The sequence below is a fragment of the Harpia harpyja genome, chromosome 11 (assembly GCF_026419915.1).
Source record: "Harpia harpyja isolate bHarHar1 chromosome 11, bHarHar1 primary haplotype, whole genome shotgun sequence".
In the NCBI taxonomy this organism is placed as follows: Eukaryota; Metazoa; Chordata; class Aves; order Accipitriformes; family Accipitridae; genus Harpia; species Harpia harpyja.
Window position 1 is genome coordinate 13,240,143 of NC_068950.1, and position 27,825 is coordinate 13,267,967.

The 27,825-nt window shown below is 41.7% G+C and overlaps 1 long non-coding RNA gene across 1 annotated transcript; it reads left to right on the plus strand.

Annotated features, from left to right (window-relative positions):
- Positions 1-1,759: 1,759 nt before the first annotated feature.
- On the plus strand, positions 1,760-27,825 carry LOC128148079 (uncharacterized). Its single transcript, XR_008237180.1, has 3 exons — positions 1,760-2,332; positions 4,383-4,527; positions 27,682-27,825. It is a non-coding gene; the product is annotated as an uncharacterized LOC128148079 (long non-coding RNA).

Genomic DNA, 27,825 nt, shown 5'->3' on the forward strand with positions numbered 1-27,825 from the left:
CATTTACTGATTACTTATTTTCAGAGAATGGGGACTTATTTGAATTCCTGGAATTAGTAGGGTGATACGTAAAGTATCTCTCCAAATTTTCAAAAGGATCTAGTGTAAGCAAGCCAGGTGGTGACCACTAACAGGTTTTAAAGAGGATAGCTTTGAACTCATTAATTTCAGAGGAACAGTATATCCAGAGGCAGAAGAGGACATAACAAGCAGGTGGACCTTACTGTAGTAGTGATTAATAAAATAGATTGAGTTAATGCAATCATTAATGTTTATGTATGGACTACTCAGTCCAACTTGTTTGTCTTACTGTGGCACAGCAGATAATTTGTTCCCTGTTCAGCAATAGTTCTAGTAAATGTTTTACTGTTGCTCATTTTGCTTTATAAATTACCTGGCAAGTGATGTTATTAAAAACCCCCAAACTTATAAATAAGTGATAGTAGAAGGGTAACTGATGGAGAGGCAGGGGAAAATCTGTTATGAAATGTTTGATGAAACTAATTTTAATCCATGTGTGCTTTAACATTTTCATGATCAGATTTCTGATTGCCCAGAGAGATGTTTCGCAGTGCCAAGTCCTAGCCTTGTTAGTCCCACAGGGATGCAACTGAGTAATCTCCGATGCTTCCTAGTTGTATCTCCTGTGGCCCAATGACTTTCTGGCTTTTGCAATGTAAGCCTTAGTGGCTAATAGGTGTCCCTTAGGACTTCCAGGTCTAACTTTAGTCTTAGCTTTAAGCATAGCTAGGTGAGCTACTCCTTAATAAAACTTAAGTTATTAATAAAATTTAACTTATTTATTCCTTTTGATTTCAGACCTCTTTTTTGTTTTGGGGGGTGGGTGTTTGTTCGTAGTCAAGGCAGGCTGAACAAGGTCCATCAATCATCACAGTTGTCATCAGGAGGATTACAGACATAATGCAGGTGCTTCTGTTCTTCTTTTCTGACACCGTGTTCCTAACCTGAAACCTGACCTCAATCATGGCTTACAGTAACACCTTCAGCAAATGAAATCTTAAACTCAAGGTGCTGGGTTCCCTTTTGTTACCTTCTACCTGTTCTGTATTAATGTATTTTATGCATTATGAGTGTAACCTATTTGAAACAATTCACACTAATTTAATAGAATACTTCCAAACAAATAATTAACTGCCAAGACTAACCTTTGATTACCCTTTACCAAAGGCTAAGGTAATATGTCTGAAACCAAACGAAACAGTAATTCTTCACTGCTGCTGGGGTTTCTGTACCTGATTTAGAAAACATTATGCAGGCATAGTTTTAACCCTATTCTAGATTCCATCTTTCAGTTGTGAGGCTGAAAGATCCCCAAATTACACGAACTGTCAATCCATCTTGGTATCAGTAGATGGGTGATGTGCAAATGTCCTGTGGGTGTACTGCTGCCTCCTCCTGCGTGCAGGGCAAGGGAATCTGATAACATGGTAGCATCTTCAGGGGTCTTCTATAGGTAGCTCTGCATCAGCTTTCTGGATCATATTGGCCCCCTGATGTTTTACTCAAGGTGAGTAAGCTGGCGGGGCAGTGTTTCTGATCTGAGCGGCCCATGCTTGGAAATCCCTGCACTGCAGTCCTGGTTGAATGGGTCCTACTCACATGGGAAACCTGGATTTAATCACTCTTTTTTCCACAATGTCTCAAATTCTAAGAATTTGAGACTACAGGTTGAATTTTCTAACATGTCAGTCAGAGGGTTGTTTGCTATTATGAAAACAAGATGAAGATAAATCTCTTTTTCCTAATAATTTCAGTCTGCATCAGATTTCATTTCTTGAAATTCTTCTAATCTCCACTCAGCTTCGCACAAGAGAACTAGTAAAATAGCCTTCTTGCTGGTTTTAAGGTTGGTTCTCAGTCTAAACTTCAGCCACTTTAACAAATTTAGTTTTAATTGTTCTTAAAATACTGATGCAACTTTGGTAACTGTGATGAGTGAGTTTTTTAGGTGTCTGTACAGATGTCTTGAACAACACCCATAAAAAGGAAAATTCCTGTTCTGACTAGCCTGTTGCAACTGAATAGTAACAAAGAGAAATAATGCAAGATTATAGGAATTTGCACTAATTGCTTGCATAAGTTTATGTGATTTTGAACAATCCTTCTCATTTTAATCCTTGTTTAAAGACAGAACATGCCCTGCCAAAGCACGTTTTGGTGGGTTTTTTTCTTTTCCTCATCCTGTGATCGAATTGTTCCATAATTGCAGCTATTTGTCTCTGAAACTCAAATTAGAAGACCTAGAAAGAGAAGAAATGTGGGAGAAGACATGAATAAAGCAGTGTGATGTATTCAGTGTTCAAGTCCCTGTGTAAGTTAGGATTTATACTCTAAACCCTTCCCTGAAATGTAGCAAATCCCATTTTAGTATGAGACCAAAGGACTCCAATTATATTTTTCAGTAAGGAAAGATTGCACAGTGCATTTATGCTACTCTGGCTGTAAATCTGTTTCCCCAAATATTTATTTTAATGTCTATCTTACTATAGATATTTAACATCGTAGTCACAAATCTTTTTTCAGGTGTTAGAGAGCTGCTGTCCGCAACTGATGTTACTCTGCTGCTGTTTGCAGTAGGTATTTTGTTTGTAGGTGTTTGGGACACCTGTACCTGTTGGGTTCCCTTTGTAGAGCCAGCAAATCTGCCATGTCCTTAAGATCTGGCGACCTGTAGATACCAGCTTACCTGAGCAGGAACCTCCTCTTGTCATAATCCATATATATTTAATCTTGTCTCAGTTTCCTGGCAATGTAACCTAAAATGAACCTCCCTACCCTGTATTTCATCAGCCGTTGCTCCATGACTCTTTTCCTTCTTTATGGCCTGTGTACATATATATATGGTAAAGATCTCACAGGCCTGAAGCAGCTGCTTAATGAGGCCAGCTTGAGCATCTTTTCTTTTTCTAGAAACACCACTGAGAAAACAACATTAAGAAGTATTCGTGTTTGTTTTGATAATTTCCTGATAAAATTTCAGAGGGAGATTATTAATGTCCTCCCTACAGACATGCAGAAATTGATTTTGAAGGAAGTCTAGAGAGAAATGAGGAGATGATTTTCTTCTCAAAATTCTGACCCAGGGCCATCCCCGGGCATCACCGAGAGCAGCAGTTTCACTACAGCTGCCTTTATTCCTCCTTTGGTTTCAGTGTGAATTCTTTAATGCCAAATATCATTCAGACTTGTAAAGCATAGAGAACTGGGATCAAATTTTGATTCACTTGCCACTAATCTATTTGTTGTTGTCTTAAATTAAAGAACATTTTTAACAGTAGATTTTTTTTTTACATATGTTTCTGCCATTGCTGTCTGATGTCTATATAGGGTATCAATAACATCTTGAACATATAGCAAGTAAAATTTTCCAATTTTCTTCTTTGGTAGAGCATTTCTTGTCTGCTTCATTGAAACTGATGGAAATCTGTTGGAAGTACTTACTTGAAGGCTGGATAGTTATTAGCAGCTTCACTATTAAGACAGATTGGAGTTCTTTAACAGAAGAAATTAAGAATCAACTTCCTTTACCAATAATCATTCTAAAATTGTCTAAAGGACTATTGTTATGATTCAATATGGCATTTCTTAACACAATCTGCTGAAACAAGTCTTTTGTTTCATTGTTTTACCTGGTAAGAGAAGAGAACAATGTTTTCTTTTTTAACTCTCCTAAGTTACAATCTTTTCTCTTGAATCAACCTTCTGGCAAGTTTTCCATGGTAGGGATCCCACTGGGCTGAATATGTGTGAATTCACATAGTGAGTATGCATTCACGCACATGAGCATGAATTATACTCAACAGTAAGCAGAAATGAACATAGTCTCTTGATTTTTATTTTGTATTTTGCCTTTGGTTGCTGAAGTACTTTGGATGGACTCACTCTGACCTTATTCATCAGAGGAGGTTAATCCTGACCAAGTGCTGCTGGAGCACTGTGCTGTGGTTATGCTGATTCTGCTCCATAGTTAAGGCAGTTCTTTGTGGGAAATAGAGATGAGATAACCTAATTTTCTTTAAGTGAGATAGTGTATTGTGATCAAAATTACAGCATTTCGTCTTTCAGAGTTTATTCAGTTTTCCACATGTTCATAGGAAAGCCCATTTTTCTTTGTTCAAACTTATTAAAAAGAAAGTGCTTTGTGAAATTCAGTTACTGGTATCAAGCCAATTTTTTCGGTGCAGTAATGAAGATACTGTTCAAATTTCCTGTCCAATTTATGGCAATCCTTTGCCTAACTTAAGTTTTAAAACATTATTAAAATTATGATTTTCTAGCCATAATTCTTCATAAACCAAAACCTCTTTTCTGTAATCTGTAAAATTCTCAGAGAGGTTTTCTTCCTCATGTCTTGTTCCCAGGAAGGGTGAAGTCTGTACACCAAAACAACCCAAAGCTGCATTGGAAGGATACTGTAAGAGGGGAAAATGTGGAAAAATACTTCGTATATGTCTATGAGATTTGGGACTGAGGTTTTGTGCCTCAAACACAGGCATGATTATAATTGTGAGTACATATATTCTTTTTTTATGCCTTACCATGTGTGAATTTTGTGTTAAAATGGACTTTAAATTTCTTTGTTTCTTTATAATAAAGAAATTTTATTTATTTATTTATTTTAGCTAGTTAGTTTATATTTCTTTATTTGATTTTGCTTACTTTTGGGGTAACATCTTTCACACAAAGTTATACCGTTGGAATATCCGCCTTAACTCCATTTCAACTTAATTTTTATCTGTTGTGAAAAGTTTTATATTTCATGACTTTCTCTTTTCATTTGTGCAGTTATATTTCTGTTATGCATTTCTAGCTAGTATTTACAGCTGCAAACAGTTCTGCTTTGTTAACAATCTATTGGTATATTGATTCCAAGTTGGTTGGAAATCTCTTAATAAAAAGGAAAAGAAAAATAAAGTCTTTATTGGAAAAGGCTGGGTTTTTTAGGAGAATTCCAAGAAAAGTATATATAAAAGTAGAAAAATAAAATAATAAACTGAATAAGCAATCATGTAATTGCCACACATAAAAGAAATGGATTAGGAAAAAAAAGAAACTCTTGAGAAGTATGAAAAAAAATTAGACTCTTTAAAACAAAATATTTGTGTGGGCGCCTTCATTCTCCACTAATAAAACAATTTTCATTAGCTTATAAATTTGGAAATGGTTGGAAGAGCTAAATGCATACAGAAAAATTAAAAGATATGGCGATAAAGCTTGAACAGTGGTGTCCTTGTGCTAACTGAATGTCTAAAAATGATGATATTAATAAATAGCTTGACTGCATAAATTCTAAGAATTTTAATTACAAATCTGTTTCTTATTGGCTCCTTGCCTATAAACAGAAGGGGGTTAGAGCAGAGGAATTTTGTGTGCTGAATAAAAATCTGAAGCTGTTTATACTTCAGAGGCAATACTTGCCCCAAAGGTTTTTAGTTTTGCTATTTTTAGCTGCTTGCAGTTCATTTCAGGAGACAGACATTGCATTACAAAAACAGTATTAATAGAAATATTCCTTCATTTCTTAATTAATGTGTGGTTTGAGCTAGCATCAATTATAACAATTTTATGAGTTTTTTCTCATGAAACAGAAGTAATTGTAATAGAGGAAGATTAAATCTTGGGCAGGTCATTTTGCAAAGGAGAAGTTACTTTGAGTAGTTTCCCCTGAAGAACTTCTAATTTCCATTGGGATGAACTTCTGCTTTGAAAATGCAAAACAGAAGTTGTTTGATAGTGATGAAATTAAGTCAATAAGTCAAAGGCAGAATGCTGCTTCCAGGTGGATATTTGGAGGATAAATATAATGTAAGACCTTTCAGAGGACAACTTTATTTGAATGGCAATAGGAGCTGGTACTCTTGAAGTGTCTCCAAGGAGAAAGAGCTAGAAATACTACAAAATTATGTCAGGATATGTCTGTATGTCAGCTTTGACGTTCTTTCCACGGTGTGGCCTCTGCTGCCCTCCAGGATAATGGATCGCTGTGACAAGAAGGCATCAAAGAGTCTGGTGCTCTCCCGTACACCTCAGGAGCAAGATACAAGTGTCATGTGTGGAAATGGGTATTCTAGAAAGAGATTAAGAAAATCTATAGAATCATAGAATCATAGAATGGTTTGATTTGGAGGGGACCTTTAAAGGTCATCTAGTCCAACCCCCCTGCAATGAACAGGAACATCTTCAACTAGATTGGGTTGCTCAGAGCCCTGTCCAATCTGACCTTGAATGTTTCCAGGGATGGGGTGTCTACCACCTCTATATGAAGCCTGGATCTAATTTGCTTTACCAAGTGTTCCTAACCAACTGCAACCAGGGCTTCCTTTTTTCTTCAAGTAGTTTAGTTTATCTGGTATAAGAGCTAGGCAATCTCTAGACTATCAGTTTATAAGGTACCTGATTTTATTATTAGAACTCCAATTCATACTGAAAATTAACATGGTCAACATCATCTCTGGGTAATGGACACCACAACTGAGGTACAATTGGTGTGCAGCCTGACTTTGATCTTTTTTCTGTACTTGTAAATAATAAATGCAGCTTTAATCCATAAAATACAATCTTAGTGGAACAGTTCTTTTTAAAACAGCCTGTCATAACTAGTCCATGACTATGTCAGTCTGTATGTCTCCCTTGCTCCCCTGAGACCAATTGTCCTGCTGTTTTCTTAGTGAAGTCCAGGGAAATGACCTGCTGGTTTTCTGTGGAGCTTAGTTTTGTTCACATCCACTGCTCCATCCTTGGGTGAACTGCTTGACATCTTTGAAAAATGTCTTAGGGGTAAAAGATATTTATTTCTCAGAAGTTTTCCGATGCTTAATACAAGTACATTGTGGTCACTGAACAGAATGGACTGCTGAAGTGCTTGGATCATTGAATCAGTATGGTGGCACTGGACTTCTACAATTTCTACCTAGTTGTCTTAACTCTTCTGTTTTGTCACTTTTGGACTTTGGGAAAATCTTAAAATACCTCTTATGCTTCTGTTCCCTGTTTTCCACCTTTATAAAATAGGAGTAAAATATTTTTTTTTACTTTTTACAAAGGCATGTAGTGATAGGATGTGGGGTAATGGCTTTAAAATGAAAGAGGGTAGATTCAGATTAGATATAAGGAAGAACTCCACTGTGAGGGTGGTGAGACACTGGAAGAGGTTGCCCAGAGAGGTTATGGATGCCCCATCCCTTGAAGTGTTCAAGGTCAGGTTGGATGGGGCTTTGAGCAACTTGGTCTAGTGGAAGGTGTTTCTTTTTCATAGATTCATTAAAATTTCTGTTTCATCTGAAAAAAAAATAAATATCCAAGCAAGCAAACATACTTGAAGCTAACTCAAGGTTCCATTTAACTTCTTATAAATACCTCAAATAAACGTTTTTCCTGATTTCACCAGGTGAAGAACCAGAAAGAAAGTCTACATTTTTCCCTAATTCCCTCCAGGAGCCACTTCTGCTCAGCACGGTAGCTGCCTTTTCCTTTCTGTACATTGATGAATGTTTCTTGTTCTACTCATCTACATTTGTGTTCCCTTTACATGTAAAATCTGGGCATGTATAATTTCAGACATATGTTTGCTTAGGAGCATCATCTTTGGCTGTAAATACCCAACCAAAAGCCATCCTTTCCTCTCTTTTCTCCCTCAAACCAAACCACAATTCTCATGATTTTGTTTGATGGTAAAAGTTTTGATCAATTTCAAGAATTACAGATAGTCGCTGAGATGATCATGTATTCCTTCACTATGAGTTCTTCCATTATTGGCATTTATGGCGGCTGTTAAATTTCACTTAAATAACACCTCTTACACCAATAGATGGGGCTGGAAGTTCATTGTGTTTCACCAAAAACAAACAGGTGTTTGCATGCCTATTAAATACAGCCCAATTTGTAATCAGTAGCATATGCTCTGTGCCAATGCATGACTAAAGGTAAAAGATATTTCATGGTAAAATAAGGACCATAAAGAAACTGTCAATTGTATGGGATAATGAATTACACAGGAAAGGCTGCAGAGTGGGAGAGAGTCCCTGGGTGCAAACATGGTGTTCATTAGCAAATTGAGCTATGACCTGAGGTGGAAACACTAAGTTTTTGTTCTCTCAGGCTTGTCATTTGTGTATGTTGTATTTCAGATGGAGGAGATAACTGAATCTATAGTTGTCTGTGTCTGGTCATAAAGATTCAGTGGAGAGGTATCCATTTTCCCATCTCTTGCAAATTTTTGCATTTGAAAAATTTCATCCTCCATCTAGGGATGCAACAAACATTTTTGGAGCTTTCCCATGTTATGTAGGCATGGACTTGAATGTCAAATCTCTGTACTCTAAACATGTGCTCTAGCTTTTGGGTCATTTCTACTTCTAATGTGGGTCTGTCTGTGGTGAAGTGGCTGGATTAAAGAAAAGCTGAGTGCACAGCCCATTGGTTACAGTCCTTACATGGAATACAGAAAGTATAAATTCTTGCTTCACAGAATGCTTAATTATTGAAACATCTTGGAACAGCTCCTACAGAAAGCTTGGGATAGACTGACAGGAGAATACCTAAGAGCTGGCTGCTGCTAGCTGGTGGGGAAGTTTTTTACCATAAATGCTAAGTTAGAACTGATTTTTTTTTTTCCCCAAGATTTGCACATTTTGGTGAAAAGACTGCTTTTGATAAGCTGCTTTTCTGTTGGAACTGCTGGGAAATTTTAAACATGTTCCAATTATTTGTATGTTCATATTAATGAATTTTTGTTGGACCTTCTGTCAAATTCATATGATGATTACAGTTGAAGATTAAGTTGTGTATGGCAGCAAGGGTGTAAGAGACTGTAAGCAGTCTTCTCTTCTTTACACTTTTGCACCAAATCTGGAAAATTTAAAAGTGTTGTGGTGCTATAGCACTGTCCATCCTCCCTGCCACACTTCCTGGCTTGAGGTCAATATATTGAAATAAAAAGTGAACTTGACGTGAACTTGAATTTTCAGACCGAGGAAAGGAACTTCAAAAGGCAGAAGAGAAACCAGAGAAGGGATGTATTTCTAAGACCTGCTAAAAAATTTCACAGGAAGTTTTCTCGTTGTTGCTGAGGAGCTGGTGACAGCCTGGTTCGTCATGCTGCTCTGTCATGGGTCCTGCGAAATGAAAGAGGGTTGTGACAAGTTGGGGTGCAAAATTATGGGTTTCTTCAGGTGGACAGTTGTCTACAAAAGGTACCATGTGTGAAGAACTGTTACTCCTGGCATCCATGAATTAGGCACGCCCTCATCCACATTTTCCCTTCCAAAGGTTTGGGAACCCGTTCCTAGTTGCTGAGAAAAAGCTCTGGTAATGCCTCCAAAATGAGAAAAAACCCCCAAAATCAAACACCAAAGAAAGCAGAAAGCAACCCCCCTCCCTCAGCCACTTTTCCCAGCATTATTGCCTAAATACGTGTGATAAATCAGCCAGCCGAGAGGCAGCAAGATAAGGTTGGGTTTCCTGTGTTACAACAGCTAATATCTACTTAATCTCAATTAATATCTTTTAATCTTTTGTGCTCCTTCTTCCTCCAAAAATTCCATTGACACAAGTTGCTTGCTGGAGGGAAACTGGTAAAAATTATTCCTCCAGCTGCATTTTGAATGTCTGGGGACTAAAGTAATTTTTTTTTCCTAAAAAGCTCCTTTCTTGCCTTTAAAGGAAACAGAAATGTTGGAAAATTCCAAGGCTTTTTATGTTGTGACTTTGGTGCATTGTCAAAAAGTGAGAGAAAGAGGCCGGTGAAGACTCCTGCCTCTGGTGTGAGGAAAGGTTTCCTCATCAAACTCCTAACACTTAATTACAGTGATTTTCTGCCAGGGGAACCAAAGAACCCACAAACCATTCAAGTATGGTCAGAAATGGGGAGTTGTGGCTGGGAGCCATTCTCTTCTCCTGACCTCGCTTTGTTGACGCGGAAGTCACGGACACTGCACACAATCAATATGATCAAGCAGATGCCACTTTATTGCCAAGATAGCTCGGTTTATATGTTCATTCTAGTTACTGTTCACGCATAAACAAATTAGAGATTGGTTAGCATGAGCTGTCCACGCGCCTAGTTACACCTAATGATTGGTTATATCAACACTGTACACGCACATAAACATAAGGCATAATTGGTTGTATTAACTAAAACATGCGAAACTTGTCTCAGTCTGATTGGTCAAGATAAGCTGCCGAATTGAGGTTCTTTGTGCCAAGTTCCCTTTATCGTGGAATGCGCACCTGTGTTCTTCTAATTGGTATCTTTCTTTTTTTTGTCTTCTTGTTTATTCTGTTCAAGGCCTTCTAAAGGCGTCTGGAATGCTCTTACGACCGTTAGCTAAATATGTGTCCACAAGCAAAGCGTCCTTGAAGCCTGCTGCCTACAAAACATCCTTGGCTCACAAATTGATCAATTCCATCGAGTCTGGATTGTTCACTGTGTGCCCATTACTTTCCAAGTATCCCACAAATCCTTCTTTTTGTTTTTGAACAATCCAGACTTTAGCCATTGCATTCTGTACCATCCTTCCTAAACAACTGAGTATACAAGGGATAATTAATAACAAGACTACCAATACTAACAAAACAATTCCCAACATTTTTAACAGATCTCTTATCCATCCCATAATTCCCCAATGGGTAAACATCCTGTCTAACCATCCTAAACCATCACTAACATGCAGTTTTTGAACTTGGTCCTTCATTATTTGTATAGCTTTATGGATCGATTCAGAGTGATCAGATAAATTCATACAACACATTCCATCTAAATCTTCACAACCATGACCATGTGCTAGCAATAGAAAATCAATAGCAGCTTGATTCTGCAACATTGCATGCCGTCTTGCACCGCAAACTCAGCCCAGCAATCGGTAGGTGCCAGCTTTACATGGGCATCCCCATGGAGGCAACGATGGCCTTGCCGTACACCAGCCCAATGCTCTTCGGAAAATCCCGGTATTTATACATTTGCAGAGGAACGGATTTCAGCACACATGGCCAGCGGGTGCCAAAATCTGCCTCGGTTGCAACATGGGGAGCCTATGACACATGCGCTCGCTGGCCAGGCGCGCTGCAGGAGTCATAGCCATCCTGTCTACTGGTTCATGGGTTTTGTGATGCGGTTGCAATGCACAAAGAATCTTGACCTGTCATGTTGATCAAGGTAACCTACAAGATCTATGAACACAATTAATTAAACACAGTAAAAGCAACATTATACCTAATAAAATATACAAGAATAAAAGAAACCCCGATTTTTAACAAAGATACAAACCAACTCCTAAGTCCCCATCCCGCAGCTAAATGCTCTAAGCCGAAATGACAGCTTTCTTAATTGCGTTAAAGCTCTTGCAGCTCCTTCTTGCCTCTGCAGTTCTGTTATCTTGTTTATTAATTGCTCCACTGTCCAAGTTCCTCATGTCCGTTGTTTTTCTGGTGGTTCAAAGTCCGTTTATACTGCAGCTGTCACGTACTCCGGCCCACTCATGCTAACTGCGGCCTACTTATGCTAACTCTAAATAATCAGGCTCAAAAAAATTCCCCCATTTTCCATGAAATCTCCCACAATTCCCCCTTTTTGTTTTTGTGTAAGACAAGTTACATGAAATGTTTTTGCAATCATACGTTCAACTATTTCTAGAATATATGGTACAATCATTGCAACTGCTAATATTACAATTAAAATAACTAAGCCATGTATAAGCAAATCTTTCAACCATCTCGTAATTCTTAAACTCGTTAGTCATCTACTTAACCCTGTGTTAGTTATCATGAGTCTTTTACTGGGAATCATATTGATATCGGGTGTTAGTAACGTAAGTTGTCCGAGGCTACATGGCCTCCCGTTGAGTTTCGATGGAATTCCCTCATGCTGTATCCCCACAAATTAAAAACATCTCCGTAGGTAAAGCAGCTGGAATAGAAAAAAAAGAGCATGATATTCTGGAATAGATATAGTTACACCAAGCTGTAGCATTTCTGTATACAGGCAAAATAGCATTTACATTCTGACCCTTTCGAGTGGTGTTATAGGTGTAATTAAACATCACACAGGCATTCATGATGACTGATCCTAACAACTCTAACTCTTGAGGTTCTTGCATTACTTGAGGCAGGTGTGCATACACACCGTCCCAATTATCGACACAGGATTGTGGGTTAGTACAAAGGGAAAATTTAGGCATTGGATCTGGCCAGGTGTCTAGAGGTAACCCCACCAAAGAGGTAGAAAAAGGGTTTTCAGGGGTAGCGACAGAAAGATATATAGTTTCTTGATGCGTTATGTTCATCAAAGTTACCCATACATTCTGTTTTGGTTGTTGGATCATCCATTCTTCACTTATGTGTGTCACCCATAACAGGTCAAATGTAACAAGGAGGAGGAAAGCGGGGGGGAGGGGAAGGGGGGTGCATCAAAGGATACGGTTGGCGGTTTTTCTCGCTTCACAGCAGCCTCCTGCTTCTGTAGGGTTTCCTTTAAGCATACGGTTAGGGAGGCTTGGGAACTGTCAGATGGCTGATTAATATCGGCAGTCCCAGGGAGTGGAGCAGAAGTCAAGGGCACAGGAGCAGGCGGACAAGCTCCAGGGAAGCCAAAAGTCTCTCTCGCTGCATTATGTTTTTCTCTCCGCATTTTTCCTTCGCTTGCGGTGGGAGAGAGAGCAGCAAAAGCAGACGCAGACACTTTACGATCTGCTTTCATTAATTTCCATAAAGTTGTAAGATCTTTAACTTCTTTAGACCCGTCACTAATTTCATCCCATAGGGAGGTTCTGATAGCTTCCCAGGTACTAAGCTCAAAAGCTGTACCCACACTAATTAAAAGGTTTCTGTTCAATGCTTTAAAAGCTAAATCTTGACTGAGTTGTAAAACTTCTATGGCAAATTGTGCCTGCCATCCTGATCTGGCATAAGGACCTGCCCCCAATAACATTTGAGCTTGCACTCCAAACAAAGGATCCCCTTTCTGTCGTGGGATAGTGGCTGCATTTTCACAGGTCGCTTGCCAGCTTTGATAAAATTGAATCTGCTGGGATGGAAGCAGTAACATTTGCACAATCATTTTAACATCGTATGGTGTCAATAAATGTGCAGAAAATACATGTTGAATAATAGATTGACTGTATGGTGATTTTAACCCATATTGAGTGACTGCTGCCTTAGCTTCTTTTAAAACTTTCCAGTCTAACGCTTCCCAAACAGAACCCCCATGCGCCCCTGCCACAACTGGAAATGCAGATGGAATAATTTCACCTTCAATCAAAGCATCTCTGATTACCCCCTTCCATCCTTTTACCGGATCTCCCACGCCACTCCCTGTTAATAAGGTCGCCGGAGGTGGCTGTGGCAAAGGAACCACGGCACCGATCTCACCCGATATGTCCTGGGAAACACAAGGATTCATTGGAGGTGGTCACGGGAACGATGAAAATCCTGTGTTGAAGGGTGGTGGAGGTGCAGGAAAAGTTGAAGATGCCGGCTCGGACTTCACCGACGGCTCCAGGCGGGCTTCGAGAGCCTCCAGCCTTTGTAACAGTTCCTTTAGTTGTGGATCCCCCGAACCTATTGCCCGTTCCTCCTTTCCCTCGAGCGGGGATGGGGGAGTGGATGGTGGCAGTGGTGGATACAGGGATGAGGCAACTGGTTTAGGTGATGAAGGACGAGAATTAGAGACTAAGTTGTTTGCCGTCTCTTCTGCTGGTAGTGGTGGAAATTCTGCCAGGCTGTCGGCTTTTTCCAAGGGCTGATCTCTGGGCTCTGGATCTGCTACCGCAGATTTCCTGACTGCACTAGCCCCTGCGCCGGATACACGGGCTGGAACAGCGGCTGGAATTTGTGGTGGCGCAAAGGTGAAGCTTGCTGGGGATGGCATCCCTTGTGGCCCTTCGGGCTGCAGTGCGGCAAAAGCAGAAGCTACTGCCGAACGTTCAGCTTTCATATCTTTTAAAGCTTCTATAATTAACTTCCACATGGTGGAATATCTGCTCGCCTCTTTTGAACCCGAACTTATGTTATGCCATAATTCTTGCCCTATCTTTTCCCAAGTAGGAATGGCAAAAGCATCTCCAAAAGTAGGGAGTAAGCTTTTTTCTCTCACCCATAGTAGCAGGGCTTTCAGGGTAGACGAGTCATAACTTAATCCTCTCGTAGAGAGCATATGTTGGAGGAGCTTAACCACTGCTGCCTCTTCCTTGGACATAGTGGACCCCGTCTCCTCCCCGGCCACTCGCCTGATCAGCACGAGATTCCCACCACAGTACCGTTGTTTTTTTTCCCGAGTGCCGGGGTAGCACTCGCCTACGGCCAGCTTCCGCACCCTCTCTCCGTCGGCTCCTGTCATAGAATTCAACACCGATCCGAGGGTCCCTGTTCGGGCGCCACTTGTTGACACGGAATTCACGGACACTGCACACAATCAATATGATCAAGCAGATGCCACTTTATTGCCAAGTCGCTTCTCAAAGTAAAAGGGCCTGATTGATGCCAGGGACTGAAAAAAACCTGTCATTTAGTTGAAAAGGGACTCTCTAAGCAAGATGAAATGGGAAATGACCATTCTTCCTGGGGGCTGGTCACACGGCCCAGCGTGGGGGGCGTAGGTGGGCAAAGGTCTGCAGGAGATGGGGAATATTTTGGAAACTTCAGTGTAGGCAGCCCATGCCATTTCTGTCCCCCGAAGAGCTGGGGAACATGAGGCTGAGCTCCATCATGATCCCAACAAGACCCAGATGTTGTAGGAATTGTGGTGGGGTCTTACCACCATTTCTGTTATCTAGTCCAAGGCCAGTTTTTATTCAATTTATGGACAATAAAACATGGTCTGAGATAGATCTTAACTTTCATGCATTTTAATGGCTTGGACCAAGGGTTTTAATGGCTTGGACCAAGGCTTTTAATGGAGAAGTGCTTTCTGGGCTAGCCGGACGGGGTGACTCCATATCTTAACTTGCTACAGGCGAAAAGTGAAGATGATGATGATGAACATTTTGCACAGTGATGAAAGCCTTGTGGAGAAGTATATCCAAATATTTTTTTTTTAGTCACATTGAAAGGCAAATTGCATTTTCCAAATTGAAATTTTGAACTGTTTTAGCAAATTACTGTTGCCATTTTCACTGTTTAAATTCAAGGCTTTAAATTTTTTAATATTAAACATCAAATTTTTTCAGCTAGCTTGTGAGGCCATACACATAGCCTGCAGTCTTTGTGTTTCTTGCTGTAGTTGTATAGGTATTAAAATACCAGGGAAGTCTGTTTTCAAGTGGTTCTAGAAAATTTGCTCTTCATGTTGCTTTTTAAAGTCAGTACATCACAAGTGCTTCATTTGACTTTGTTATGAGTTACAGGCTTCAGTAGGGTGGTTGGGTTGTAGAGGACATCACGGGAGATCTAGAGGACTTCTCCTATGATTGCTTAATATGAGAAGGAGGAAATCCGTAGCTTTAAGGAAGATTATGTGAGTTGCAGAAATATGGTTCTTCTGCATAGAACTAAGTTCCCATTTTATTGAGTTTTCTGACATCCCATGTGGATACACAGTCCCACGCTGTGTAGTACTGTGTAGTACTTGGTGATCATTTTTGTGGGAAACTATAAACACTAGCTTTGGCATAATAGATGGGTGGGCTGTATTTCAAGGGTGGCATGCCAGACTGTATTTTTCCTTTCCCAAATTAGACACTAAGCGTGCTGCTGGAAATTCAGCAGAGACAGGGAGATGCTCCATCCCAAACAGGTAAGATGCTTCCAGGCACTTCACGGGTAGCACCTTGCTTCGGAGCAGGACGGTATCTCTCCAGCCCTGCTTCTCACAGACCCTGTATAAAGAGGAAAACCACACTACTCCTGACTTTAACCCAGCTCTGCCATGTGGTACTCAAAATGTGCTTGCAGTCTATTTTTGGCAGTCTGTACTGGGGGTGCTGGCTCTGCTCTGGTAGTCGGTGAGCGGTGCCTGCTGGCACGTGCATGCTTGTGAGAAACCTGGTGCATGGATGTGGACTGAATGGCTTTGAAAAGAGACTTTCACTCTTCACACTCGATGCAGTGATGCTATCTTTGTAAGTGGATTTGCTCGAATGGTTTGCTGAGATGTGTGCAAGCAATGTACTGCACTTAGGAAAAAAAAGTGGAGTTATTCAATTTTCCAGGAGGAGAGAAGAAAAGGGCATTAAAATGGTGACACAATTAAATTAATGTTGACATGGCTGTATGCAAATGAGTGCTGTGCATGCATGAAGTGCCTCCATTCGTGATGTGAACCAGCCACAGCTATTCCTTAGAGCTGCTTTGCAAGTCAGAGCAGTCTGTGTCGATGATCAGCTGCACACAGCCCTTGTGTGGCTGGAGAGAGCAAATGTTCAACAGGAAATAAGATCATTCTGCATTTGCCATTTTAGCTTCAGCTCTTAAGATTTCTTTAAAAAGTTAGGCAAGATGAATTGCATAACAAGGAAGTTTACTTTCTACTCACGCTAGCTTTCCCTCTGGACTTTCTTACTTTATGTAAGAGATTGTTTATTTTGCCTCAACTCCAGCGTGATTCAAGAGTAGCATTCTCGTGTTTAACAGTTAAAATGTTGGAAGGCTTTAAGAAAAAGGCTTCCTGCCTTCCTAGTAAGTGGATGACAGATTCTGCAACCGTAATACTCAAATATATGTGATTTAACAGGTTCTTGCTCATATCAAGGGCAGAAATACTCTATTCTTAGTTGTTCAGGAACAGTGAAATCAGGGAGCTCTTCACCCCCTTCATTGTACAGAGCAACATAAAGCATAAAGAAATAGGGAAGAGAGGTGGGCAAGAAGCCAAGAGCCTTTTTTGAGCAAGAAGGGAAAGCAGAGAAACAACTCGCCTAACTTATGGTGTCTCCAAATAGACAGCATTCATATATGCTTTCCTGTTTATTTGGGAACAGGAACAGTGGTGTAGGGAGGAGTGAGCTGGAGTCTGAGACACATATAAGTTCTACGTATGCCTATGAGACACAGGGGTCTTCTTTCATCCACTTTCTTTGCCCAGGTGGACCTCCAGCTTCTATATGGAGCTGGTCTCGAAAATCTGTTCATACCATGTTCCATAGGCATAGGAGGAGCAAATGCAGAATTAGGTCATGATAGCAACAAGTTCACTCTTTTGCTACAGATTCTTGACTAATCATCTAGAAACAGGGATTTCTGAAACTTCCTATTCTGCTCCAGGGCTAGTTTTCTTGATTTAATGGATGCATATAAAGGCTACACTCGGGGAAGGTATCAAGAGATGAGACAGTTCAAGAGCTGGTGTGTCCCAAGTGAGAGAAAGACAGAGGATGAGGTGGAGATGACGGTTGCTGAAGTATGGGAGAGAAGGGAGAAGAGAGGGCAGGTGGAACATCACAGCCAGAATTGCTGGTGTCTGCGGAAAAATACACCTTCCTGAGGAGTGCTGTACTACCTCTGTAGCACAGTCTATCCAAAATCTTGTGAGGCTTGCATAGTCTGAGGCATTTCTTTCCCTAAAACATTGTCCAGACAACTTCTCTTCTGTGGCCACTATATAAAAAGGGAGATACTCGTTCACCTGATTTCTAGGAAACTGGCTTTTTGGCATCCTGAAGTTTCTGTCTTCTCTGGTCAGTTTGTGCTACTTGGTAGAATGTGAATGGTCCTCCAGAGAAGTTAACAAAAAAAATGAAGTAGAAAACTTCTCATGTCATCATCAGCTTTTTCAGGTCTCTAGACTGGTTAGTGCGTGGCAGCTCCTAGTTCGTATGCTTGCCTCGGTTCTCCGGGATGCCTGTGTCCTGCAGGCAACCTGCCCAGCAAAAACAAGATGGGTGGGATGAGATAAGCTGTCATGGGAGTTATTCAGTCTGAGCCTCAATTGCTAGGGGCAGTAGGCTGTTTTGAAAATACAGTCTTCCTGCTAAGAATGATAAAATGTTATTGATGATTTTTTTTCATCATCTGCTTTGAATTCTGTAATGTGGGCTATTCCCAGCCTGGGGCAGAGCTGGAGATGACAAAACATTTTCACAATCGTCCCCTTGGACTCCAGCCTGTGGTTTGAGGGAAATGCCATTGCCCCATGCAGAGAATCCCATGTGTATCCGGCCCAGAGACACCACGGCGCGCCTGGCCGTCACACCGATGCCCGCCTTTCCAAATAGCGTGGTGTGGCCACAGGGATACAGGGAAAAGTACCTTAATGGTGGGATGATGATGTGCTGACTGCATGGTGTGTGTACAAGTGGTTGCAGACCGCATGGTGTGGAGAGGCACAGCATTTGCAGTGGAGTCTTTATTTCTTGTGTTGAGTTGTCCAGTTACCTCTACCCTCTGAGGCCACCAGGTACTTAGGCTGGTATTTAGACCATCTCAATCTAGAATATAACTACTGAGATGGATTTTTTTTCTTGCGGATATCTTCTCTCACTCTCCTGCCTCTGTTTCACTTACGTTACTAAAAAGCACCTCCTTTACATGTGATTTTTATCTCCCTTACAAATGATTGCACATTATAATTTCCAAATTTTAGTGGAGTAGCACATAAAAGAGGAAGAAATCGGATAGCTTTAAACTGCAAACTTCACCCAAAACATGATCTGAAAAGAAATTATCTTTCCTGATGGCCTTATTTGCATTTTCACAGGCTTCTCCTTGTTGCTGGGCCTGTGAAGGGGGATGGCGTGAGAAGCACCGGGGCGAGATGATGTTTGTTCAGCGTAATGTGGGAAATGCTGAGACCTTTCAGGGGATGGGTATTTTTCAACAAGATTTCCTGGTTGATTCAGGTTGACCAGGAAGAACTGTGTAGGCTTGGAGAAGCACTAGAAATGGGTCAAAATACAGCAATGCATAAAATTTCTTTGATATGTGGAAGAAAGTGAAGAAACTGATACATGTGCTGGTTTTCACAAACCTGTTTCACTCCTCTGCCACCTCTCTCCAGTAAAAGAGCCATTTATGAACGAAACGTGATGACAGACACCTTTTTTCTCCTCCTAGTATTTCAGGCGAGCATCAGAAACGCCAAAGCCCAGCTCTGATGTTTATTTATACCCCCTGAAGTCTGGCATTTTCCTTGTGCTGTGCATACAAAGAGCTACATCCACCTGCTCGTCTGGTCCAAGACATGTAAAAATACCAGAGTGCTACAAGGAACCTAAATGTAAATGCAGGAAACATAATTACAAGTGAGTGGCCTCTCACATCTCTGCAAACTGTTTTGAGGCATGTCCCAGGCTAAATTGGATTGTCCAACCTCCCTTGCTCCGTGCTTGCAAACCATGCCCCTTGTTCCCTGACAGACTCACACTCTCCATTTGCAAAAAAAAAAAAAAAAAAAAAAAGAATTAAAATAATAAATAAATAAAATAAATCCCCCGCAGCGTTGCACTGACTTCACAGTCTCGGCAGCCCATAATGACAGTAGTTTGCTGAAGGGCCACATACGTCATTGGGGCTCTCTGCAGTGCAACCTCATCCCGCTCTGAGGTGCCATCGGAAATATCTGTCTCCAGCTGCTCTGCGCTGGAGGACCCGCAGCAGCGTTCTTGTCAGACATGCTTGGAGCGTGGTGTCACGGAGCTCTGAAGTTTAATTATAGCCTCTGATGCTAACCCTGCCCTCCTGCAGCTTTCTGGCAGGGCTTGCATCCCAGGCAGGGACGTGGTCACTGGAGGGAGGGAGGCCATGGAGTGGGGCGGGTGCACGAGAAGGAAGATGTCTGGTATCGGGGTGGTCTGGAGCTTGACTCTTCCCTGCGCTCTGCTAGCACCATCCTGCTGGCGAGGCCAAAAAGCCAGGGCTGGTGTGTGTCGGCTGTGGCGCAGGGCATTATGGGGAAGGGCGCGGGGCAGCCATGGCAAAGCGTCAGGGTGCACCTGCCAGCAGGGCAATGCTCGGGCTGCTAACAATCCCACTTCGAAACCCAGCCGAGAAGTTACTACTGAAATAATTGGTTTGTTAAATGCTGTCTTGATTAATTTTTCCTTTTTTATTTTTCACGTGAAATTGCAAATTTTTTGCATTTTTCCTCTGGGGAAAATATTTGCAAACGGAAAAAAAAGTTTTAGATAACTCTCATGTAAGACTGAAAAGGTGGAGTTCACTTTAGTCATTCTTCATGTTCGTATTTTTTATTTTCTGTATGATGTGTCAGTGGCAGCAATGAAATTTTATTTTTCTCATTATTATGATCATGTGTTTTAATACCCTCCTTTTTCACCTAGTTAGGTTTTACAAAGGCAGGCAGCCAATAGTACAGACTGGAGCATCTTTGCTATCTGAAGAGTTTCTTTGTGTCTTCGGCTGATCTGGTACATCACACACTACTCAGCACGCATCATTAAGATAAAAATAATAAAATACTAAAACACAGAACACAACAAACCACATAATGCCTGTATTTAATGGGTCTCTTTGTTATTCTGAATTGGAAAGGGCAAAATAATGTCTTTTCTCTGAAACAGAAATTCTTAGGACCTCTGTTGATTGCAGATGAAGCCTGACAGGAACAGCCCCAGCCCCTTTCCCCTTTGGACTTCAAATACAGCATCAGGTAATGAGTCAGTGAGGGAATTTTTAATTGGCAGTTTCCTGCAAGGGCCTTTCTGCTCTTATGAGCTCTCGTAGCTCAGTTAAATGTGCGGTCATCTCCGCTCATAACAGGCTTTGTGCTAAGCACCGACTGACCTCTCAGCCTCATCCAGGTCCACTGTGGCCTGCCTGGAGCTTGATTTCAGCCTGTTAAAAAAGCCAGTTTCCATGGACCAGGTGAATACTTTTTGCATTGTTGTAGCTTTTGTCCAGCTTTGCAATGCAGTGTGGTGTCACGTGGCCGTATTTCTTAGCGGGCAGCTAGTAACAGCAAGGGGTTATTTGGTTATTCAGTGAGCCAGGCAGAGGAGAGCCGTCGCAGGATGGGAGATGCCATAAGTGTTAGCATTGTTGTAACAGGACGAACAGTAACTCTGCAATTAGACTTGGAGAATTTTTATTAGGCTAATGAAAGATCCCTTTTATATAAGGTGTGTTCCTCTGGGCAGCATGAATGGTGCAAGTTGTAGTGCTGCAGAGTGATGGAGAGTTTGGGCAATCATAACTTGGAGGTGACGACTGGGAACACAAAAAATTCACCTCACCCCAGTGCTGGTCCCAGTATCTCTGCTAAGGATGAGGGATACAGGAGGGTTGCAGCACTTGTATTCCTTGCGCTATATAAATTAAACACCAGCCTTTGGCCTCCAGACCGTTGCTTTAACAATTCTCACATCAAGAGGGTGTCTCAGTGCAAACCCCTGTTTTCACCATGACATGGTAACGTCACCAGCAAGGTCAGGTAGAGCTATGGTTAAAACCAGACTTAAATAAGTCTCTTAACTAGCCAGAAGGCTGAAAGTACAACTGAAAGTTCTACTTTCAGTTATAACCTCCAGAGTCTTATACCAAGTGGAATGGATTTAATCAGAGCAATATCCGGTGCTGTTCCCTCTGGGAGAAGGGGCCAGCCAAGCAGAATAAAGTTGTTGCAGATCATCTGTGCTTCAGATGGAAGATTTTGAGGAAAAAAACACAAAACCAAATTAAACTCTTCCAAAACAGCTCTGAGTGTGGAGTCCGTGTTGGGTTCCCCTTCATTTAACCTGTCTGCCCCTGCCATTTTGAACAGTCCACAACACAAGACGAACGACTCCAAATGAGTTTTTGTGTGGAAAACTGATTTTTTGAGTTTTATCTCCCCCCTAATATCTTCTGAATGGTGTAATGTCATCATGGCCTACAGAAATTGCAAAAGCTGTTTCCATCCATCTATCCATACATCTTCGCGTGGTGGCACTGGAGTACCACTGGTACATAGGTCCCCATGGGTTCATGAGGAAGCCCAGTGTTGCTCCATGTTACAACTTGGAAGACGAGAAATGAAGGTGAAGTGATTTGGGGGGGTTTACACTGCAGAGCAGTGCTAAGGCCAGGAAAGCAATCCTGGCTTTTGGGGTCTTAGGGAGGTTTTGTAGCACAGAACCTTCATGTACCCCTGAACTCTACCCTAGCTTCTCCAGAATGCAGTACTGCTCTGGAAATCTTTCTGAGAAAGGTTTTCTTCATAACCACTTCTCAGAACTTAGGTATAGGAAGCTTTTTCATTGTTCAAGAAATTCACCTTTTTCACAATAATCACTGTGCTCAACTCGAGCAAGCTGGAGAATTTCCTCTTTCTCTCTCTTTCGCCTGAATATTTGTCCACATATTGGCAAGCAGCTGTTTGTGGAGCACAGCTAAGCAGGCAGCACATTGCTTCTGGAGAAAAAAAAATGTGGGATTCTTTTTCTATGACACGTAATGACATGTTCGTAAACGTGTCCTTTGCAACCTCCTCAGAATTGCCTCAAAAGCGGGACGAACCCCATGGTCATGGATGCAGGTGAGATCCAGCCCTTCTCCCTAGATGTGCGCGGGGGCTGGATGGGGTTTTCAGGACCATGCAGTGTCTTTCTCCGTGAGCAGCCAGGGCAGGAATGGGGAAGCCTTCCTCTGAAAGGAAATGCATGCATGGGCAGGGAGGAGCCAGTGTGGCTCCCGATGGACCCTGCGGGCTGGAGGATGTGGCAAGTTCATGTAGGAATAGGAAAAAAAAAGATATATTTTTCAATAAAATGCAATTGCCGGCAACTGGAAGCTGCATTTGATTCCCTTGGCACATAGAAGAGACAGAGGTTCATATCCCCACTCCCAATCAAAAGGAAGAACGACCTCCCAACAACCCAGTGGAGAACCTCAACTGGGAGGTGCCCACAGCAGTGGGTTCATTGCATTTTCGGGGAGGGGCAGCTACCCTGGCACACATGCAAATAGAGCTGGACCCGCACATGTACACGTGCAGGCACGCTCATGAAGAATGTCAAAACCTTGTATTATTGTCACAAGACAAAATCCCTGTTCTTTGGCCAGCTTTACTTCTAATCTAGCAGCTATTTCACTGGGGGCAATCCAGACTCTGTGCCTGGTCTCTGAGCTTGCTCTCTTTTGCATGCCTTTCAGCATACAGTATTGGTTTAGATTTATGACTGACATCAACTAATTTACATGTAGATTTAATTGTAGGTAATATTTTCCCTTTCCTTTCTGAAGCCTACCTAGTCCAAATGTTGGATCATGCTTTCATCTCAGGACCTTTTATTTTTGGCCGATACCTTGGCCCCCAGGCCTTCTGTACATAGCTAGCTACTTGTATTTTGCTAGCATCCTGTTTATTTTCCTGACTGATTTCCAGGGTCATCATGATATTTGTCTTGAATAGGTGAATCTAACACTAAGCTAAAGTAAAATATTTAGTAAATTGCTAAAGAATCATTTGATATTCCAGCTTGCTCCCACTGCTTCTCCTTATGCAGCATAATTCTAATCCATTTTTTAAGTAATTCAAGTGTTTATCTAAATAAGTCTTTAAATATTTAAAGATGATTATTCTGCCCAGCCCTGCCTTGCAGCTTTAATGATCAATTTTTTTTCCTTAGCTGTTTCATCAAGCTAAACAAAACCTGAGTTTGAAGGGGTTTATTGCGTTTGATTTTAAAAATGAGAGGGGAAAAATAGCTGCTGAAACAGTGAAGGAATGAATGAAAGATTTATTTCTTTGTTTTATGTGCTCAAAAGAGATTTTATTTTCCTGCTGATGTCTTTTTTTGCTTGAAATGGATCTTTAAAGAAGACAAACATAGCCATTCAGTGGATTCAAGCCCAAACACTGTTGGGCAGGTACCGCACTGAGCAGCCAGTGGACAGCGTATTTTTTAGCAGGGTCTTTCGAAGCATCAGTTTATTTTGTGCCTGTTTGAGCTTTGTTAGTAAAACCTGAGAAACTGCCCACAAGTTACATTTCCATATGCACGCATGAACTCCAGTTGAATCATCAGTTTCCAGAAAATCCCTCTCACACCTGTGGCACTGTTTAGCTTGTGTAAGACTACCTCAATAAATGCAGTATTAAACAAATGATTCAGAGTCAGACACACACATTCAGCCTCATATACACAGCTCTGAATAAAACATACACATTGGATGGGCAACATCGAGTTACAAATAATTGCAAGAGGATTGAGCTGTAGCAAGGGTGCCCCAATACTCATGGGAAGTATTAGCTGATCCACTGCTTGTTTCCAGTTACAGGATGCAGCCACCTTTTCTGCTAAAGAGTTTCATTTCATATTTCAGTAAAACTTCTTTTAAAGCAGGCTTTAAACATTCCTTTACACCACCAGGTGATTTGTAACAAAAATACAGGTTTTAAGACTGTATCTAGACTCTGTACCAATACTATTCTTGTTACTGGTGTCCGGTTGGATGTAGGTAACTGGTCTGGACTCTCCTTTACTGCAAATTCAGTCTACCCAGACCTGTTCACTCTGCAGGGTACATAAAATAAGATACATTAAAAACTTATTGTCAGCAGTATAAGCCAAAAGCTGAATTCAGATGGGAGACCCTTGAGTAAGTCTGGAGCCTTCCTTATGTGGTTGTGTCTTACAGCGATGCCACACCTGTGGACCTGCAATTTTCAGCAAGCTTCTTGATGCTTCAGAGGGATTCCCTCAGTGAAGGCCAGAGATAGCTCCAGAAAGGCAAAAAAAAGGTGCAAAGGGCAGAGGAGGACATGGCCAGAGTAAGCCATGTGGCAGAGTGTGACTGGAGACACCAAATTCGTAGATGGTGCAGAAGAGTAGGAAAATGCCCTGGCTGTCTGGGAGAGAAAGATGACACACAGAGAAAATAACTTGGAAAATATTCCTTCTTTGTCTTTGTGTGGCAATAGCTGCCAGTGTCTCTTCCAGCACTGCTCAGCACACTCCTCTTGTCCCATTCATTTCACTCCCAGATCTTTGCTGTGGCTGGAACCCTCATCCATCGGGGAGCAGAAGGCATCTCAGATTGGGATGCCAGCCTCTCGCAGGGTGTGCAGAGGGACATGTCAAAGAGAAACTCCTTGCTGTCCTCAGGTCTGTGCAGCATGGTGGCAAAAGACAATGGGCACACACTGCAACAGGGGAAAGCTGGGCATAAGGGGAAAGTTTTTCATAGCGAAAATAGTTTAGCACTGGAGACCATGCAATTTCCATCTGTGGAGATCTTAAAAGCTGGACTGGGAAGGCTCACAGCAACCTGACCTTGCTTTGAGGCTGTGTTCAGGAATGTCCTTCTGGGGTCCACCAAGATCTCCTCATTAAGGGTGTCCCCCAGACCACCAGCCTCAACATTTCCATTGGTGTCACCACGCACCTAAATAGTTGTGGAGAATGGCCTTAATCACTGCTTTGGAGTATCTCCTCCAAGGAAAGCCACTGTATGCATGTGATTTATTGTGGCTCTCACTAGAACTGCAGACCTCCATTTATCAAAAGGAGTTTTTTAAGTACCCATTCAAACAGGATGGGTGCTGCCAGCCTGGGACACAAGCAGGTGAAGGATGAGGAAGAAGATGTGCTCCTACAGTGCTTCAAAGGCAGTTTGATTTTTATGGAATATGAACCTGCTGGCTTCAAGTTTTATGAGCCCATTAGAAGGGTGAGTTCAGACTAGCTCAGACTTTGAAGACAAGTCAGCCAGTAAAACCGCCTGTGAGACTAAAGCACAGTAAATAATAATACAGCAAAGCATATTATTAAGCTTGCTGTTCCCAGTGCTCTTTTTTTAAACATTTCTTAAATGGAAACACTTTGTTTCCTGAAAGCTTCATTTCAGCTTAAGTGCAGCTCTTCATCTGTGACTGTTATTTTATGATTTAAGCATTAACATTGATGAATTTTAATAGACAGGCCAAATAAAATTAAAAGTATGTTTGTGGGTGCAGCAAATGCTTTCAGGAACAGAAAGATTTTATAGGGTGCTATAATAAGTAACACAGGTGGGATATTTAAATTAATAAACCCCAGATACTGAGAAGGATGGAAATACCTGTAAAAGCTGAATTTAACAGCTAATAAATATGTTCACAGGTAATGTGTGTCGGGGCACTGGGTGGCCTCAGCTGGGTCCTCCCGCACTCCTGCCCATGGCCCCAGGGCTCCATTTAAGCTCAGCCCTGGAGCTTCAGTTCTGATTCGAGTTTGATCCTAGGTGTGCCAATTAGTTGAGATCTGAAAAATCATGTGTTTCTGGGGTAAAGACTGGAGAAGAAAAAAGGATTATGAAGCCCTATTGTGGAGGGGTACATCCTTTGCTCTGGTGGCACTGTCGGACCCCTTCCCTGGCACTGCTGGCTGATTTCCTGAGTTGTCTCCCAAAGGGGCTTCTTGGCTGACTCCTGGTGCTGTGTTAGGTGTTGACTGGTGGATAGGGCCTTTTGTGTTTGGGGTGCTCAGGGTGTTTTGGCTGAGTGATCCTAAGAAGGTCTGGCTCAGTTAAAGCGGAGAGGATGTTCGCAAGAATGAGCAATGTCTGGAGAACTTTGATCACCAAAGAAAAATGGAAACATGGATTAGTCTACATCCTGCTTTTAAATTTTTTTAAACCAAGAATTTTTTCAATGGATATGGAGGATCATGAGTCCTGTAACTATAGTCCTGCTTTTCCAAGTTCTATTCTATGGACTTTGTTCTGTAGACTTAGTTTTAAGTTGTGTTTTATGGAGGACAGGCTTCTGGAATCTGGAAGAAAGAAGGACATCCTCTAGTCTGAAAAAATCTCTTGCAGGCATTAAGGGAATGAGCTGTTTCTTCCTGGCCACAGGCAATAGAGCAAGAAGTTGTGGGTTTAATTTCCAATAGGAAACTCCACAGCCTTTCTCTGATGAAAGCAAAGCATGGGTCTGAGGGTGTGGTATCTCCACTGCTGATGTGTTTAAGAATAGGTTGGACCAGCATCTGTCAAATTATTTGGGTCAAATTGATCATGGCTTGGGGCAGCGGGAGGGACCATGTCTAGCTTTCTTGGAGCTGAGTGTCACTTAGGAAATAAGCACCATTCCTTTCCCTTATGCATCTGGTTCCTCACTTCCAGTGAGGGTAGCTCTTGCCAACTCCTTGCTCTCCTCCATGCATGAAATTTTGGCAGAGTCCATCTGTTTTGGGTTTTGTGCTGGTTTTTGTATTTCATCTGTGCTTGCCCCTCATCAGAAACTGGTTTATTAGCAACCACAGGACCTATGGTAGGAAATTTCCCTATGATTATGGTTGCAATAGAATAAAAACCTTGGCTTCTAAATGCTGTTCCCATTTTTTTAGTTCAAAGTGTACAATGACTTTTTAAAACACTTGAACCAAATCTTGGGAGTTCTTCATGTCTGCGGTTGTGTCCAGAAGGAGGGGACACATTTCTTTGCCAGGAGCATTCATAGTTGGTAGGTTTGAAGCCTATAAGAAGCTGTAGTGTGAAGTTATCGCTAGTTGGTGTACCGTAATCAACTGCAGGCATTAATACTGTTACAGCAATTGAGTGATTTGTAGAGTTGGGACTGATGATGCTGGCAATTTTGGTAGCTTGGGGGATACATCCAGAAGTAGAGAAGAGCTTGCCATTCACCAGTTCTTTCTAAATATCTCACAGGAGATGGGATGAGATCCACCAGACTCATCGTATGTCCGAAGAGGTGTTTTTCAGCCTCCACTTGATCAGGCAAGTTCTGCTGTGCCTGCTCATTTGGGGCCTCACAACTAAGCATATATTGATGCATTGTGTGTTTTTTGTTTACAGTGAAATGAGCTGCTGCTTCTGCTGGATGTATTTCTATGTTAACTGCTGAAAGATGGGTGCTTGCTTTTACATTCACTGCAAGAGAACAGGATGAGTGCTCTTACTGTGCGTGGCGGTCACCCACAAGTATGGGAACCTACTCAG